This window comes from Myotis davidii, unplaced genomic scaffold (assembly GCF_000327345.1).
Source record: "Myotis davidii unplaced genomic scaffold, ASM32734v1 scaffold206, whole genome shotgun sequence".
NCBI lineage: Eukaryota > Metazoa > Chordata > Mammalia > Chiroptera > Vespertilionidae > Myotis > Myotis davidii.
The window spans coordinates 1,260,498-1,275,171 of NW_006297754.1; positions in this window are offsets into that span (position 1 = coordinate 1,260,498).

Below are 14,674 nucleotides of genomic sequence, written 5' to 3' on the forward strand. Positions count from 1 at the left end.
AGGAAAAATCTAGAGCATCGAGCAATTTCCTCGCAGCGGGACAGCCAGGTTTGTTCCCTCTCTCCCTCTCTCCCTTTCCCTCTCCCTCTCTTCCTTAATCTCTGCCTTCTCTCTCTCTCAAAATCATTCAATAAAAAAAAAAGTAGTTGAACAGGGGACAGGTGAGAGCAGAATGTATTTAGAGTGGCAATTAGGTGTCCAGAAATTAAACAAATCTCTGGGGGCCTAGGAGAATAAGGTCAAGGTCAAGGTCAAGGGCTTATGGAAAAAAGTATTCCTTCATATTGGAAGGAACACTGCTTCAGATGTTATTTATAATCCCAGACCCAAGAGCTGTTGAATTCAAATCAGTGTATGCATGGTCAAGTCAGTCTCACAGTGTGTGCTTCCAGTTGATTGCAGTTGGTCTTACTTTTCTTATTCCATTGTGATTAAAAACACCCGAAAAGACTGTACACAATAAGGGGCATTAGCCTTCTAACACCTGCAGTTTTCCCTCACCAAACTGTTTATCAAACCTAATTACAGTGTAAATAAGTGAATAGTTAATGCATTGCAGGAGCATCAGGAGGGAAAGAGATTGGTGGATATTTGTGAGCTGGGCTAGAGGTAGCATAGCTACAACCCAAGATGCCACTGAGCTGTCTTGAGTTTATACTTATATTGAGTTAGTATATGGAAATGAAACTGAACAGGGTCAATTTGTTTTCCTGAATTATGAATTAGGATTCAGGAGACATTTAGGATAAGCACTGTTCCTCAAATATTTGGGAAATCATTGAATTTAAGTTGAATTTTACTTTACAACTTCTCTTGTTCACTGGGATCTACTAGTCATTGAACAGAGCAGACACTAACAGAAGCCTGTTTCAGTCAACATTTTTATGAAAGAAAAGACTCCAGAGAACTCAATCTGAAAAGGGCTACTCTAAAGAATTTGAGGTTTTTGTTAAATCTAAATATTTTCCATAATATTGAGTTTTTAAATGTCAACACAGGTGAAGAATGTTAATTAATATGGGCAAACTTCCAAACCTCTAACAGCGGTTCTCAACCTGTGGGTCGCGACTCCTTTGGGGGTCGAATGACACTTTCAGAGGAGTCACCTAAGACCATCGGAAAACACATATATAATTAAATATTGTTTACCGTAGCAAAATTACAGTTATGAAGTAGCAACAAAAATAATTTTATGGTTGGGGGTCACCCCAACATGAGGAACTGTATTAAAGGGTCGCGGCATTAGGAAGGTTGAGAACCACTGCTCTAGTACATCCAATTGTGGAAAAAAAGATTTTACAAACCTAAATTAGCTGGTGTGCTTCAGTGGTTGAGTGTTGACCTAGAAACCAGGAGGTCATGGATCCATTCTTGGTCAGGGCACATGCCCGGGTTGCTGGCTTGATCCCCATTAGTGTGCAAGAGACAGCCAATCAATGATTCTTTCTCATCATTGTTTCTATCTTTCTATTCCTCTCCCTTCCACTCTGAAATCAATAAAAAAAAAATTTAAAATAAAAAAATAGAAACTTAAAAGCCTGGTTATGGTTTGGTTACACACCTTTCACCTTGCCTCTGCCAACCTCCCAAAAGCTATTCACTGTCCTGAATTTCCCAACTAGAACTGCCAAGTTGCCAAAGACGAAACCTAGACATTATCTTTATTAGTACTTTCTCCATGCCTTCGAAGATTTGGGGTCATTATCCATAAAAAATTATTAAATCACTAGGCGTGACAGTTTCACCTTAAAAGCCTTCAAACTCCTCTTCATCATCTGATATTAAAAGTTCATCAACGACATCTTGGTGCCATGATAGGGATGATAGGGGTTTGACTGGTCGACATTTTCTATGCTGTACTGTACAATGGGGCAGTATTGTGGTTGGCTGTTGGCTGTATACAAAGCCTGATTTGATTGGTCCCTGCTCCCTGTTTGCCCGCCCTGTCACTATAGCAGTCTGGTCCACCCTTGCATCAGCATCTCCCTGGGACCTCACTAGTGCGCAAGTGCGAGCTCTTCAACATTCTAACAGGCACCATGATAGCGCAAAATCGCGAATCTTCAATGCATATGTAAAGAAATATACGGTAACCCGAATTTACCACACTCGCAAAATCGCACACAGCCAACCATACACCCAGTATGGTATCGCGATTCGTGATTTTGCGCTATCATACTGGGTGTATGGTCGGCTGTGTGCGATTTTGCGAGTGTGGTAAAATCGCATAACAGCAAAATCGCATAACAGCCGAGCATACACCCAGCAGCGCTGCTGATGCCTGAACGGTATGTGGAATGAAGTGGGCGGGCATCGGGAGGCCACTATGGCACGGGGCAAGCACTATGGGCAGTCTATCTGAAGTGTACCTGGCGTATAAGACGACCCCCCACTTGGAGGCATATTTTTCAGAGCCAAAAAATCGTCTTATACGCCGGCAAATACGGTACATGAAGAGTTTTTACAATACAATTTACTGTTAATACTTTGAATTTTAACTCATGGTCACTTGTCATGTAAACCAATCGTTCAAAGCTGTACAGATTAATTATAACCTCAAAGTGAAAGAATTTCTTTTTAAATCTAAACAGGCAAGTGCAGAATGAACCTCATCTTGATAGGAGAGTATAGTTAATAATAAAGGAAAATGCCAGCCATATTTAGTTTTCAAGAAAATGTTTCCTGAAGTACTCAGTGTCATTTGATTGGCTAACTTACTCTACATTTTCATTTTCAGATTCCAGAAATAACTTCTGGATTTCCCAATAGATAATGTCATTTTAATGCTGGGACTTCTGCTTTTAAAACAACATTATTTTTTGTTAAGTATATTAACCAAAATTAGCTAAATTAAATGTATTAGTCAAACTGTTGTCTTCTCAATTTTCCTCCCTATTCTTTTTCCATATGTCTGCTCTCTTCATTTGGGGGCACTTTCCCTTCTGTATAAATGAGGTTATGACAGAGGCCCCACAGATTGTGGCCTCGAGATGGATACCTGTTGCTAGTAAAGTCAATCATATTAATTCATTGGGATTTTATGTAGAAATTATTGGAAATTATTCATCTCGGGTGTGGCTAATCCGGGATTTGTGAGTCTGGAGTCAACTGTAGGCCATACCCATCTCTCACTACTTGGAAGGATCAAATCTTCAATAGGAAAAAATGAGGAAAAAAATACTAGATGAGCAAAGATGAGGAGAGCAAATGAAAGAGTGGGAGAGAGAGGGAGGGAAAAAGAAGTCATTAAGGTGAGGGACTCAGGAAGGAAGAACAGGGAGACATAATTCAGTATCTGGATTTACCCCAGTTCTTTGCAGGAAATGGTACAAGTCTCTTGATCTCTTTTATTTTCCTTGGACTAATTTGATTTTCTGTTCTGTCATTTGAAATCAAAAGTATCCCAACTAATATACTGTTTCAAATAGTTTTTTCCCCCCTGATATGAAGTATGCCAACTTTTCAAGTTTTTGGCATTTAGTTGAAAAACTCGTAAGTGAACTGGTTGGCTTAACTTTAAGGCCTATGCTTTTCAGAAATTGATTTAAATGGATAGTAATATTCCAACTTTGACTCCTTTAAGGTCTTTATTATGAAAGTTTTAGAAATGAACCCATCTAAATACATGAAATCAATTATCTCCATTTTAATGATTTCTATGGTCTCAAAAATTCTTTTAAGAATTTGTTTTAGCACAGAACATTGCAAAGAATAAATTAAAAATCTTATATGTTTATGATTTTGAATACAGTGTTATTGTAAAAAAAACTATCCTAAAAATCCAAAGTGTCTACCCTATGTTGCACCTCAATTCAAATTTTTATTACTTAAATGTGCTCTTGAAAACATATGTATGTGTGCATATATATATGTGTGTGTGTGCATATACATATACATATGTGTGTGTGTGTGTGTGTATTAATTGAGCTTTAGGTACAGGGATTTCCCATATATCATCATATGTACCCAGCCTCTCCCAGTAACTATCACAATCCCATCCCAAGTTGGTATACTTGTTAGAAATGACAAAACTACACTAACATATCACTATCACCCAAGGCCCAGGGTTTACACTAGGGTTCAGTCTTCGTGTTGTATAGTCTATAGGTTTGGACCAATGTATAATGACATGTATTCACCATTATAATATCATACAGAGTAAATTCATTGCCCTAAAAATCCTCTTTGTTCTGCCTATTCAATCCTCCCTCTCCCCTAATCTTCAGCAACTGTTTATTCTTTTACCGCATCCATGTTTTTGCCTTTTCCAGAATGTCATATAGTTGGAATCATACAGTATACAGCCTTTCAGTTGGATGTTTTCACTTAGTTATGGGCATTTAAGTTTCATCCATGTATTTCCATGGCTTGATAGCCCATTTCTTTTAATACTGAATAATAGTTCATTGTCTGGATGTGCCACAATTTACTTATCCACTGACCTACTGAAGGGCATCTTGATTGTTTCCAAATTTGGCAATGAAGAGTAGAGCTGCTATAAACATTTGTTAGTGTGGACACAAATTTTCAGCTTTTTGGGGTAAATACCAACGTGCACAATTGCTGAATCATCTGATAGGAGTATGTTTAGTCTTTGTAAGTAACTACAGATTAGTTTTCTAAAGTGGCTATACCATTTTGCATTCCAGCCAGCAGTGAATGAGAGTTCCTGTTAATCTACAGCTCTCCAGCATTTGGTGTTGTATTTTGGATTTTGCCCATTTCAATAGGTGTAGTGTTATCTCATTGTTCTTTTAATTTGAAATTTTCAAATAACATATGATGTTGAGTATCTTTTCATATGCTTATTTGCCATCTGTATATCTTCTTTGATGAAGTGCCTGTTCAGATATTTGCATATTTTTTAATTGGGCTGTTCATTTTCTTATTGAGTTCAAGTACTTCTTAGCAGTATTTCTTCTTGGAATGTGTTAATTGTAAAATAGAACTATATAGTAAAGTGTAACATACTTTAATCAGGACCATTAACCCTTAGTATGAATATACTAAATCCTGGGAATATTCTTTTTCTAAAAGTTCTATGTGGATTTGTCCTTTTAATCAATAATCACTCTAATATCAATTACTCATTTTAGGTGCCTTGTTGTTTTCAAAGCAGGTCTACCTGAAGTTGCTATGTGGTAGTTTGCTTTTATCTGAACTTATTCTCCTCATTTTTTTTTTAAAACAGAGAAACAGAGGTTCAGAGGTTCAGAAGTTCAGAGGTTATATTATTTACTCAAAGATAAAGTGCAGAAATGAGACTTCATCTTAGAGCTCTGACTCAAAGCCCAACTGCTAGCAGAGGTTTAGAGAAGTTTTCCTTTTTCTTTTTGAGAAAGGAGACTATACTTTGTGAGGGATAAGTAAGTCTCATGTTAGTGCTATCAGTAGTCTTTCATCACTAAAAAAATGTAATGGCAAATTTGAAGATCATCAGAATAGTACTCATTATTTACTAAAAATCTGTGATTTTATTTTCTACATTGAGGGTATCTTAGCTTTGCAGATAAGGCCTATGATTATCTGTGCACAACATTACCTACTCAGGTGCCAATCATTTAACAATGTCTTTCCTGGCTACTTGGAAAAGTCTGCTTTATCATAAACTTCATTTGTAAAAATATTTGAGCTGCTTCTGTAGTGGAACAAGTTTACTGACCAACATCACACCAGCCTAATTATCAAACTTCAGAATGCATATTGAGAAAATGATGAGCCCATATGATGTAGAAATCTGACATCAATATCCTGTAGAATAAAGAGGTAAATTCCATGGGCTTCTGGCATTTGCCTCCATACAAAAGTGTTTCTGTAGCTGTTTCTTTATTATAAAATTTTAGGTGGCACCTATTGCTTCCTGCTATGTATTGATTGTACTACTTAAGTCAAATGATAACACTGACATTTCAATGTTTATTTCACTTATTTTTATTCCACGAATTCTGAGCACGTTTTTGAAAAACTAAACTGGTAAAAAGTGTTCAGATTTTTAAAAATAAAATTAATCAGTGAAATTAAATTTTTTAAATATAAAAATTCACAGTATTTTATAAAATGTATCCATTAACTACATTTCTATGACTTTCTTTGATTTCAGCTCTCCCTTCTGGTCTCTCTCCAATGATGTCCTCAGAGTTACTTCTGAAGTGGCTGGAATTTGGGAGAGAATCTCAATAACTCAAACTATGTTGAGCTTCTCTGAACTGAATTTTGCAAATCTCCATCTCAGGGAAAGCCCACTGCTCTATCCAGTAGTTCTAAATAGCAGCAGTTTTGATTTCTCTTTTAGATAACTCAGGGGGGTGCTAACTGTGGTCTAAATCCTTTCCTTCTCACCGGGGGCATGCGTTCTCTTCAGAGGGTTTCACCCAGGATGTCAGCATGTCCATGCACAGCCTTTTTAGTAAAGGAAGATGGGAAGGGTCTGGGTGTTGCAGGAGCTTAGTAGTCAAAAAAGGACTGGAATGGCCAAGACTGTCACAGATGATGGGTGGGAAGTCAGGGAAGAGGGCAAGAGGAAGAACTGTTCATAAAGCTGTGACAAGTGAATCAAGCTGCTGATCAGTGTATGAAATAATGTATCTTTGTGTTTGAATATGGCACAGTTTATGTAATTGATTTTGTTATTATTACTACTATGAAAATGAGGAATTAGTTTTATTATAAACCTCCCTTTTACAAAATACATACCTACACCCTCATTTTCAATTCAGAATTTTTGTAGAATCAACATTCAGAATTTACATTGTTATGACCACAGATATTATTGATGGCTAAGCATCGTAGTATATTACACATACACTATTTTCTTGTACAACTTCTTTTCTTCTAGAATTAATATTTTCCTATTACTATTTTTTTAAAATTTCTATTTCTATGTTTTCTGTTGCTTCAACAAGGAGAATAGGAGAAGAAGAGCAAGTCTGACAGCAAAACACAGTCTTGTGAAATAAAATGTAATGTAATGACAGGAGTGACATCCTAACATTGTTGCCTATTCTATTAGTGAAAAGCAGGTTATGTATAGGTCCCACCCAAACTCAAGGGGAGGGAATTACACAACAGTATAATACCAGGCTGTAGGAATCATGGTGGCCACCTTAAAGTCTGCCATAAAAAGGATCTCTTTGTTTTAGTCTTTATTTTTTTTTAATTTTGTAGCATACATTCAGTCCCAGACTAGCCAATGGAATAAATAATACTTCTTTTACTCTATTAAATACATCAGTCCTTTTTCTTCCCTCTTTTTTGAGAAATACTTTCTGGAGCCTTGTGACTACTTGTGCCAATTTGAACTGTTACTTTTGGGCCTTCTGTATCATTGTTATCCTAGGGTTTTCATTTACCATCAAACATGGGATTCTCTTTGTCTAATTCCTGTTTGAATTGCCTTTTCCCTAAACTGCATACCTCACTCCTCCTCTTCCTCTGCCTCCTTTCTTCCTTCTCTCTCTCTCTCTCTCTCTCTCTCTCTCTCTCTCTCTCTCTCTCTCTCTTTCTCTGTCACCATTGTATTCCATAAAGCCAATTGAGCATTGGAGATTGTATGCTTCTGAGAAGGTGGAAATATAGACAAATTTTGTGCAGCCAAATGCATTGAGCTGCACAGAAAGGGCAAAATAATAACAAAATGAAGGGATAGGTGCAGAAACATAGCTCTTTTTACATCTTGCATAAATAAACATGACAATTTGACTTCTTATTTGATGTGATATTTTGGCTAGGTACGGAATTATAGGTTGGAAATAATTTTGCCTTAGAATTTTGAAGACCTAATGTCTTTGATTTTTCATATTGTTGCTGCTGAAAGTGATTTTATTCTGAAGCCTGAGTCCTTATATATGACCTTGTTATTTCTACTAGCTTTTAGTATCTTCTCTATATCCTTTTAATTTTAAAATTTTACAACATTGTGCTTTATGCTCTTTTTTCACATTGGTTTTTAAATATATTTTTAACAGAAAAGTACTTTTTTTCTGTTCTAAACCACTTTCTTGTATTGATTCTTTGAAAATTAGTATCCCTTTTGTTGTATCTGTTCTCTCTTTGTGGAACTCCCATGAGAGGAATATTGGATCTCCTGAATTGATCTTCTGATTTTCTTATACTTTCTTTCTTATTTTCTTATTTTTGTCTTTTTAATTTCTTAACTTTATCTTTCAGTTTTGATATGACATTTTAAAAAAATCTTTATTGTTGAGAGAATTACATACGTCTCCTTTTATTCCCCATTGACCCCTTATAGCCTGCCCGTGCCCCCGCCCTAGGCCTTCACCATCCTATTGCCTGTGTCTATGGGTTATGCATAAATTGAAGTTTATTTCTTCCTTAAAGTTCTGTTTGTCTTGTGTTTGTTTTAGTTTGTTTTTCATGTTAGATGCTTCCCTTGAATATCCAGTGATGCTAGGCTGATAGTTTTACTTTTTGAGTGAAGCATCAGAAATCTGTTGGAAAAGTAGGAGTGTGGCTGAGACAGGTCATTAGGTGGCTGCAACGTAGGGTTATTGGTTCAGTAGGCTGTCTCATTGAGAACTCTATTAGTATCTATATGTCTTTTCTTTTGAATTGATTATTTTTTGTAGACAAAGCCTCCATTTTCCTTTATGGGGGTTTGTCTGGCTGTCAGTAGACTGGGACTCCAGGATGGGGTCTCTTTTCAGAATTCAGGATTTCATTAATTTCGTTGTTTTGAGTATGGCCATACTTTGGCATGCAATTTTGCCTCTTGTACCTAGGTTCATAACTATTGTTCAAATTCTCTAGTAGCTTAACCTGATTTATTCCTTCAATTTGAGGGAAAAGCAGTTTCAGAAAGATGGAGGGGATATAGCTTTGAACTTTTAAAGCAAATTATCTACTAAATCTCTTGTTTTTAGACTCACTTGTCACTCTGATTTTCAGAGATATTTGGAACTTTAAAATCATGAGCTTTTCCAGGATTTTGCTATCAAAATGAGATCTTCTATTAAAATAAAAAATCATGTTGATACTCATTGGTATCACTCTTCGGAAACAGTTTTCATCCCCCCATCTATACATATAACATAGCTTTTAATATGGGGTTAATAAATCAAGGATTATTGAATATGGGGTTAAGAAATAACTACTCCTCAACACAGACTCCCTTGAGAATTAAATTTAAAAAATAAGACAGGGTACACTTTAAATTTGTTTTCCAATTACTGTTCATATACAATATTATATTAGTTTCAGGGGTACAACATAGTGATTAAACATTTGTACAATTTACTAAGTGATCACCTGGATAAGTCTAGTACCCATCTGGAACCATACATAGTTGTTACAATATTTTTTACTGTATTTCCTATGTTCTACTTTACATACCCATCACTATTTTTATAACTGGCAATTTATACTTTTTAATCCCTTCACCCTTTTCATCTGCTCCCCCAATCTCCAGAGTAGACCATTGTATTTAGCCACCTGTCTTATCTAAATTTCTCTGGATGTGTTTGGATTCATTTTAGAATTGAGACAAGTGGGTATGTGCTGGATGTCCAGATTTAATGTTATTTTTAAATGGGAAAGAATAATTTTCTATAAAATTTTCAGATTTTTTATTTAAAAAGCCTTCCTGAAATGCATCAGTAGAAATGTGACAGTGGTTTTATGTTGCTAGATGATGCCCTTTGAAAATAGACTTTTGCCACCATGTTTCAAAGTGTTACATTATTTTTTTATTGCTTAAAATTTACTGCTGAGCTAGTTAATACCTTAATCCCCCCCAGAGAAAGACCTTGGACAAGTCGCTAGTGTTTTGTGTATATATATATTTTTAATTCAGTGGAGTTAAGAGAAATGTGACACATAGTATAGAATCTAAAGTTATTGGTCAACTTGAATTGAAAATGTTTCCATGGCATGGAGGAGCTTTCTCTGAAGATTCTAGTCTAATTAAAGTCTAGTTAAAGTCTTGAGATTGCTTCAGAGCAATCTCATTAATCTTTTTTATCATGGAGTCTTTAGTTCCTGTGATAGTGACATTGAGCTCACAATAGTGTTCATTCCATTGTTACTTCAGTCCACATGTCTAAGATTTTACTTTGTTCAACATGAGTACATATACATTTTGAAAGATTCTCTAAGGCTTATCTTGCTTAAGTGGTTTATAGCAAATCTACTTCTGTAATTTTTAAAACCTACAGTATTCTTTTAATTAAATTATTAATACTTAGTACTCTTTTGTTTTTACTATTATTATTAATTTACAGCCTGGATGGTATGGTTCAGTGGTTGAACATTGACCCATGAACCAGGAGGTTAAGGTTTGATACCTGTTTAGGGCACATGCCAGATTGTTGGCTCGATCCTCCCTAGGGGGCGTGCCAAAGGCAGCTGATCAATGATTCTCTCTCATAATTGATGTTTCTGTCTTTTCCCTTTCCCTTCCTCTCTCTGAATTAATAAAAATACATTTTTAAATATTTACAGACCTATTTAAATATAAAGTGTTGTGTCATCTATAGCTTTCAATTTATCTTTATTTTTTCTAATATCCAAATAAGGAGGCAAAGTAATATCCATTTTGTAACTTAGATTGATAGGGAGTCAATAAAATTCACAATTTAACTTGGAATAGATAGGGAGAGAGTACAATTCAGTAATCTTGCAGAGATAGATATTATTAAATCAGACAGAAATGCAAAAACTGTTTAGAAGACCCTAGGACAGACATTGCTAGTTGCCTATCCAATAACTATTTTCGCACTGCTTAATAACAGAACCCAATATAACTGAATACGTATCTTTCAACTTTCCTTAACATTGGAGGTGATGATTTGAAACCATTCTGGCCAATGAGATACCTTTAGAACAGCGGTTCTCAACCTGTGGGTTGCGACCCCTTTGGGGGTCAAACAATCCTTTCACAGGGGTCGCCTAAGACCATCGGAAATCACATATATAATTACATATTGTTTTTGTGATTAATCACTATGCTTTAACTATGTTCAATTTGTAACAATGAAATTGGGGGTCATCACACATGAGGAACTGTATTAAAGGGTCGCAGCATTAGGAAGGTTGAGAACTTCATTTTCGAAGTTTCTGTGTATGCAAGAAGAGACTTCTGAGAAAATGCTGTGGTGATTTTTGCATTTTGCCCTTTATTCTTCCACATATTTCCTGCCTAAAACACATACCTTTGGAGGTGGAGTAGCCATCTTTTGATATGAGAAAAGACCCTAGGTTTATGACTCCTTCATTTCTTATTTTAAATGTGTCTTTAAACATTTCTCTAAATGAATACAGAAGGTCAAACACATTGCTTCACTTACAACAACATTTTTCTCTTTGAAAAACATTTTTATTATGTGTGCTTTTAAACATTTCTCTAAATGCCTTACAGAAGAGCTATCATATTCAGTTCCTGAAATAACACAATTTTAAAGTATCCTGCATATGCAATTCTTATAAACATCATTTACTACATGTGTTTTTAAATACTATTCCACATTACAAACGATATATCACATGTATTTCGTAAAATGGCACGGTAGTCCCAGTGGCTTGGAGTGAACATGTGCTAATGCATGTTTTTAAATATTTTTCTAAAGGTATTACAGAATGGCAAACACATCCCTTCATTAAAAAATACTTTCCTCTTCACAGAATGAAGTAATTCTCATAAACGTTGTTATTACAGATAATGAGCACTCTCTTGAGAGCTGGATCAACCTGGATTTCCTTTTCATGTGCTTGAGGTACATGAGAAAAACCATATTTTGGTAAATCATTCTGGTCAGATTTTCCTTAAATACTGCTGAATGGAATTCCTCCGCGTCTGAGATGACTCCTTTGCATTTGCTTTCATTCTGCTCTGCCAAGTGAGAAAGCTTTCTGTGCCAAACTAGGACTCTCTGAAAACTGTTTAGTAATATCTGTATCTGTTGAGGAAACAGTGATTTTGATCCCTTTCATCTTACCGAAAAATTGAGATTTTTGAGAATCCTAAGTGGCAACATGAGAAAAGTGAGCTTCCTGCCATAATGTTTTCTGTTCTCTGTCGTGTATGGATGATCAGAGCTGTAGATGTAGATTTCTTCCTGTGTTGGGGAAAATCTTAAGGGGTATGTGTGCAGGAGAATATATGTGTCTCACCATTTGCTAAATTAGGGGAACCACCCAGTCATCACTATTCCAGTCCTTGGCACTCTTTTCCCAAAGAATATCCATGGCATCTCATTAAATCAATGTTTAAAACACAGCTAATTATGCATGTATATAAGCTATATAACACCGTGATATTGTGATCCATCTCCATAAGTTGTGCCACCTTTCTTAGGCATACTTGAAGTAAAAGTCTAACAGACGTTAAAGATATTTTTCAGAGTAAAATATCTATATCTTTAAAAGCCTAAGTGACTGGTCAACTGGTCACTATGACACACACTTACCACCAGGGGGCAGATGCTCAATGCCAGAGCTGCCCCCTGCTGGTCAGTGGGCTCCCACAGCGGGAGTGCTGCTCAGCTGAACCACAGGGCGCCAGAGGCCGGGTTCATGGTTGGCTGCAGTGGCACGAACCTCTCCTGCACTCCCTCTGCGTGTCCCTCCCCATCCGGACCAGGACCGGGATTGGGACCAACATTGGGACTGATTAGGTGCGATCCCATGGTGCGGTCATGGGCACGCTGGTATCACCCTAGGATGGGCACATGGAAACAGCAGTGGAGCAGCAGCAAGCCTACCCAGCGGTTGTGAGACAGCAGGCACAGCTAGGCCGGCATGAGCAGGAGCAGCATGATGCCTGGCCCAGGCTTGGGCTCCTTCCCAGCCGCCTGCCGCTTCATGCACTGCTGTATCCCTTGGGGGATGTTGGATGCTCATTTCAGCTCAGTCCCCACAGAACACGCTGAGGGACCCCACTGGTGCACAAATCCATGCACCAGGCCTTTAGGATATTAATAATGACACAGTTGTACCAAGCTTAGCACTGTAAATACATTCCAGGAAATGGCAGTGCTATATAAATTAGTGCTATATATCACAGTCAACTTGGCATTGTCCCTGTGAATTGCATCCCCAACATCATTTATTCAAATCGATCAACATACAATAAAGGATTTTGTTGGTTGACAACTTTATATTTCTGTATACTTTAGAATTGTCCTAATGGTGGATTTTGCTAGGGCCAATAATTTACCACAATCTGAGAATTCACTTGCTAGACTCATAGTAAAACTAATATTTTAATGCAATCCATGCTGTAACCCATGATTGCTTATTTTTTGCAAAATAATAAGATGTAATATCACTAAAAGGGGCCTTTGTGGAGTAAACAAAATAAAGAGATTAAAAAGTGCCATGCAGCTCTAACAGGTTTGGCTCAGTGGATAGAGCATCAGTCTGCAGACTGAAGGGTCCCAGGTTCGATTCCGGTCAAGGCCATGTACCTTAGTTGTGGGCACAACCCCAGTAGGGGGTGTGCAAGAGGCAGTTGATTGATGTTTCTCTCTCATAGATGCTTCTAACTCTCTATCCCTCTCCCTTCCTCTCTGTAAAAGATCAATAATATATATATATATATAAAAGTGCCATGCAAATGGAGAAAAGTACAGTAAAGGGGCTAAGCACTTATTTGCGTGATTGCAAATTATACCATACAGGCTGATCACTGCTATGAAGAATCATAACTCTGTAGCTGTGCTAAACAAAGTATGGCTGTAGTCATTCAAATGTACTCAATATTTTAAAAACAATTTTCTCACATATTTTGCTTTCTAAGACCACTTAAATATTTTCAAATGTGTGCGCTTTAATTTATGTTCAGTGTATCTGATATTTTTTTCACTTGTTAAATTAATATCACCTCTAAAACAGTTAAATTCTCTTCCAGCATGACAGAATACTGGTAGCAAAATTACTCTCCTGCTGTAAACAACTACAAAACTGGACAAAATATATAATGCACCCATTTTCTAGATTGGATTTTAGACAGCACAGATCTTTGAAAAAAGGGAAACCTGCTAGGTGTGCCCCACATTCCCTGTATCTTTCCACTTGGAGCACCCTCACTATCCCAGAGCAGGGGCAGGGAGCCAAAGCAGAGTCAGTTCACTGAGTTGAGCAGGTGGAGATGAGAGTTGAGGCTGCTTAAAACCAATTAACTGCCACGCGTCCAAAATGGAAACCGTCCCCACACGCCACGATATTTTGAATTTAATTTAAAAAATCAATTTGCAATGAATATTATCAAAATAAACTAGAGGCCCGGTGCACAAAAATTTGTGCACTCGGGGGGGATGGGGGGTCCCTTAGCCCGGCCTGTGCCCTCTCGCAGTCTGCGACCCCTCGGGGGATAACCACCTGCTGGCTTAGGCCTGCTCCCCGGGATATTGGGCCTAAGCTGGCAATCAAACATCCCTCTGGCAGCCCGGCAGCCCTCGGGGGATGTCCACTTGCCAGTGGGGAGCAGACCTAAGCTGCAGTCAGACATCCTTAGTGCTGCTGAGGAGGCAGGGGAGGCTCCCACCACCACTGCTGTACTGGCAAAAATCAGCAAATCAGCCTGGCTTGTGGCTGAGCAGAGCCCCCCCATGTGGGAGCACACTGACCACCAGGGGGCAGCTCCTGCATTGAGCATCTGCCCCCTGGTGGTCAGTGTGTGTCATAGTGACCAGTCATTCCCAGTCATTTGGCTGTTAAGGTC